We start from the raw sequence: 6,000 nt of genomic DNA on the forward strand, positions 1-6,000 counted from the left end.
TTTATAATTAAAAAAATATTTTTTTTATTTTAAATAAAAAATTTAATAAAAATAAATTAAATTCTTATAAAATCAGTGAATTTCATTACACATTATAATCGATTATCTGAAAAATGATAAAATTTGTATGATTACTGATGACCATCGAATTTTTTTTACTCTGGACGAGGCCGATCCCAAGATAAAAATGTTGGCCCAAAGTCCATCAAGCATTTCTCATGAACGAACCAATCCACACGGAGCGCTTCGATCCGGAGACATGAAACAGGCTCGGAAACTCAGCCCGGTGACGTGACAGGAGGTAAGTCTGACAGGTCCAGTCACTTCGCAGTCCTGTAGCAAAGAGACCGTCAGACGTCACTAGAAAAAAAAAGAAATAAAAAGAGAGGAATATCTTTCTCTCCATCTAAATTTAGACTCATACCATAAATCCTATTTTTTTAGATCTTAGAACATTAATTACTATCTAAAAATGATTATGCACACTTAAATTTATTATAAACATATTTATTAAATCTATGTTATGTTTTGAATTTATTATAAATAAATCTAAATAAAAGATTTTCTAAATGGAATATGTGTTTCTTACTTAAAATAGTGAAATGTTTATGTCATTTTAACAAGTAAATAATCTTGTTATAGTAAAAGAAATAGAGTGTGAATCACCCAATCTTTCTTCCTTTAAAAATAATTAATCTATTTAATACTAGATAGCACTAGTCTCCTCTTTTTCTTTGGTGGTGGGGAAAGATGTGATAAGTTAGGTAGAGGCAATACAATTATTGATCAAGAAGAGGGACCCAATTTATTAATGTTGATTCATATACATATATATTATTTAAAAAATGCAACTAAATCAATTGAATGTTATATAATTTTTTTTATGTAAAATCAAGCTTATTTTATTAAAAAAATTAGAAAATAAAGCTTATATAGTGACATCTTTTCTCACACATTCTAATCAATTAAAGCACAAAAACCAAAAAGAAAACACAAAGTGACTTGTTTTTTAATGCGATAAATTGAAATGGACTGCCCTTTGACAAAGGGTTGTAAGAGATTAGAATTTGAAGCCAATAAAGGCAGCTCTTGCTACATTCCAAATTCCAATAATACATCCATTATGCAAGAGACATATAGCTTTCTCTTAATTTTTTCATATTCTTCCTTTAATTTCTTCTCTTCTATTTATGTAAGTTCGTTCTTATTAATTAACCAATCTAAGTTGTACCCACCTATATGGGTTAATTTCCCATACCACAATTCACAGGTCCAATTCAAACACGAGCAAATATATTATAGATGATCGTCAGACTTTCTTTATTTGGGTGAGACCGAATATAAGAGAAAAACACCAATCCAAAGTCCATCAAGTCCTATATAAGCATATCGACTCAGCGTTTCGAGCCATGATCTGGATACGCGGAGTAAACCAGGCTCATTGTAGACTCGGATTCACGGAAGTAGTGCAGCTCGAAAATGTAACGTGAAGGAGAAAAATTGGTCCAATCGCTTTGCAATCTTGTCCGTATGTGCGCCGAGAAAATTAAATAATCGTCTGACATTGAGAGGTATCCTGACACACCTATACGTTAGATTTAAGTGATAGATATAAATGACACTATAGAAAAAAAATAATTAGACACTACTGACCGATAAAAAAAAGATAAAAAAGAAAAAAAAATATTATTTTTTATTCAAATTTACACGACTGTTGTAACGACCCGAAAACCGGATCGCTACCGACACTAAGATCCAGATCGGCTTAAGGCCGCCGGAACCCGTAGCAAGTTTCTATATCTGCTATAACATCTCATACATATCATACATTTTCATAAAAATTTAAAAACCTTCTATATTTCAAGCCTGACTTGTGCATGCACTAAAATTATAAAATACATAAAAATATTTTATAAAAATATGATTTTACCCTTCTAGAGGGTTCCGACATTCGAAATTCCACCGGACGGTAGGAATTCCGATACCGAAATCTAACCGAATATTACATTCATAAAATTTATTTTCTTGATTTCATGACATAATACCTAAAAATCACAATTAATAATAATAAAAATAATAATGCATGTGGACTGCAGCTCACACCATTTTCTAGAATATGTGAGAAAATTGATCTAACTTTGCTCTTTTTTTTTTTTTCTGAAAAAACATGCCATCCATTACATAAATAGAATCATTTGAAACAGATATGTGCATGTGGCCAATGATGTTTGAGTGTCAGCTTTCAGCTTCTTCCCTTCTAGACTTTAATATACCAAAAATAAAACAAAAGCTAAGGTTACACTATAATTAATACACTAATTAAAACATGGTAATACTAAATAATATCTAGTTCCTACGTAGATTTTGTGGGCTACACATGATCCTATACTCTTTTTTTTAAAAAAATTATTTTACATTTTCTTGATAGTGGAGAAGAATCGCAAAGCAATAAACTAAACAGCAACAATTGCTTTAATCCCATCATTAATCCAATATTGCATGCTAATTCATTCAGTTAATTTAATAATAATTTTCATTGCAAATATTATTTAATTAAAAAAATTTACTATTTATTTTTCTATATTATATATTATAATTTTTTTAAATAAAAATTAGAGATGAAAAATAGAATATAAAATCTCTTATATTTATTCAGATACACCTACCACCAAATTAAGTTTGCGAATATATATTATAAAAAAATTTATAAGTCAGTGTGTTAATTTTAAAAAATATATTAAATATTTTTAACCTTTTAAAAAATTTTTTTATTAATTTTAATTTAAAAAATTTAAAATATCTAAATTAATTAGTAAATATTTTATAATATTAAAAAAATTAAATAATGTATTTTTTAAAATTATATAAATTAAATAGTAAAATATTTAATTATTAAAATTAATATATATTTAATAAATTTTTTAAAATGTTAAAAAAATTAATATTTTTTAAAATAAATAAAATTAATTAATGAATTTTTTTTATATATTAAATAATAATTTTCTCTTTAATTAAGATAATAGTAATTTAAAAAAATAGAATTAATATTAGTTATTATATGTAATAACAAATTAATAGAGGGATGTGGCACGGCTAAGACTTGAATAAGCTCAGCGGGTGAGAAAAAGACAAAATGAGAAAAGAAGAGGTGAGACCGACAGAATCATGCATGTCGGGGCAGCGTGGGATGCAATAATTGGGTCTTCCTCTGATTTCGGACGCGTCATGTCCGCATCAGATTCCTCCTCCGTACTACCATCTCCAATCTCTTCCCGGATTTCTCGCTTCCCTGTTCTCCCTTCCCTCACCCAAACCACTGTTCCCTCCCTTACTATTTATTTTTATTTTTTTTTCTGGTTAATATAATTTAATTAGTTCTCTCTAATGAAAATTTAATGCTTTTTGATTTCTAATTAATTTTATAATTTTTTAAAGTTATTGATGAAAATGGTTAAAATTAATTTTAATTTAATTAAAATAGAATTACATGTGCATGTGGTACCACGCAAAGCACGCACAAGCCAAAACGTTGATTTCATTGGAAGGAAGGTCCATGTCTTTTCATATTTTAATAGCCTCGTCTAACATGAGATATTAACCATTCACCTTTTTTTGTCTTTTTTTTTTCACTTTTATTTTTTTCTTTTTAATGATTCTGCAAAAAATCTCACCTAAAATTTTATTTTAATAGTGGTGCTTTAAGGAAAATTTAAAATTAATTTTTGTTTTAAATTGTAATTTTAAAATTTGCAATTTGTTACTCAAATGCTTGAATTTTGTGAATTAATAGGCAAATCAGTAATATGGGTAGAGTTATTCTATTTTAAAAAATGCTTAGTGCGCGTAGGAAATGATAGTTAACAAATCTTTTTCTAAAATATATTTTATCGAGATAAATATACACTTTTTCCTATTTAAAAAAAATATTTTAATTTAAAAATAAGATTGATAATTCTTTTTATAAAAGATTATTTTATCCATTCAATTTTAATTTAATTTTATTTTTTTTTAATTTTTAAATAATAAAATAATTTAATCTTTATTATTTATTTTTGATATTTACGTGTTATCGTATTATACAAATTAAATTATTTAATAATTAAAATTTTAAAAATAATATATATAATTTTTCACTTTATAAAATTTAAATTATTTAAAATTTAAAAATTAAATAAATAAAAAATAATACAAATAAAGTTCAAAAGTAAAATAATTTTTTTAAAAAACAAAAGAAAGGTAAATTATGCATTCAGCCGATAAAATTTATACACGGAATTCCTTAGGGATACAAATGAACACATATTAGTCGAAGACCAAAACATACCGCAGGAAGACCAAAACATATCACAAGAGATTCACTTAAATTTCCAACAGAAGTAAGCGCGCTCTCTCTAAGAATATAACCGTTTCTGAATCTGATCTCTATTTATATTAATAATATTTTAACTCATTTTAAATTTAATTAAAAATTAATTTAAATTATTTAAATTTATTTTAAATTCAATTATTATTATTTCAATAAAATTTAAATTTATTTAATTTTAAATATTATAATTAATAATTTATATAAATAATATTTTTTATTAATAATTTTCATTTAAAAAATTTAATATTTTAAAAATTATTTAAATTTTAATTTTTAAATAAAAAATATAAATTTATAAATATTATTGTAAAATATATTTTTTATATTAAATTAATTATTTATATAAACGGATTCGATTAATGAATATTTTATATATAATTTAAATTTAATTTAATTTTATAATAAATATTATTTTTTAAATAATTTATTTTAAATTTAATTATAATTATTTAAATTTATTTTATTAAAATATGATCGAATCAAATATTCGAAAATACTCAACAAGGGAGAAACTCTGCCTCGCCAATAGCAGATCAAAAATTTTGTACTATAGTAACTAAACCCAATAAAAATATGGTATGAATCCAGCAGCTTATAAGCTTAGCCATACTCGAATACTATTCAAGTTTTATCAAAATTCAGGTCAACAAGTCAAGCTCAATGGGCAGCAGTGATGAGAGAGAGGATAGGGTCCAATGAACAGGGAGGAAGGTGTCAGAGGAAAGAGCAAGGGTGTCGGTGGATGATGGTGGTGGGGATTCTCTCCGGTGGCACGCGCGGCCATCTAAATGTCTACTTGACAATATCATATGTCGCTTTCAAGGCAACATTAATTGTTGACGGTCTTACAAGCCACTGTCCTGTCTCTCTGCTCTGTACCACTGCTCATTCGGTTGCCCACAACAGCTAACAAATTCTTCTCTCTCTCTTTTTATTGCTCCTTCAGAATTCAGATTGCTAACTCTTTTTCCTTTTTGGCATTTTCTTCCTCCACGCATTATGATTCCATTTTCCACCACTTCAATCCTTTTCTTAGCTCCCAAGCTTTTTCAGTCTTAAAATGTGTATTTTCTTTTTCTTAATTAAAATCTCTCTCACATATTCCTTCTTATTATTAATTTCATTCCTCATTTTCAACCTTTTTATCCACTTCCCATGCATGCAAAAAACATTAATTTCTTCCACCATTACAAGCTATTGGGTTTTGTTTGAATTCAAATTATTTATAGGTTGCATTTAATATGAAACAAATTTTATTAAAAAAATTGAATTTCATAATCATTAAATTAAACTTTTACGCCCACATGCCTACAAAGTCAATTAAAATATACAATAAATACGTAAATCTACGTATAGATTTTATTAAATTTATGTATTAAAATTATAAGTTACGAATTTAGTTTTCCAAACACATCTGATGAGAAAAAATATTGTTTGAATTCAAAAGGTTATTAAAGAGTGTAAATTTTATTAATTTTGTGAAAAATATTTAAATATTAATTCACATAAATCTTTTCTTTTTGGAGGTTATATTCATTGAAGAGAGAGTTCCAAGGCCAATACAATTAGAACATATACATATGAGAGGCTTCTATAACTCAGAATATCAAACACTGAACAAGGAGGCCAATCTT

Source organism: Manihot esculenta, chromosome 12 (genome assembly GCF_001659605.2).
Source record: "Manihot esculenta cultivar AM560-2 chromosome 12, M.esculenta_v8, whole genome shotgun sequence".
NCBI lineage: Eukaryota > Viridiplantae > Streptophyta > Magnoliopsida > Malpighiales > Euphorbiaceae > Manihot > Manihot esculenta.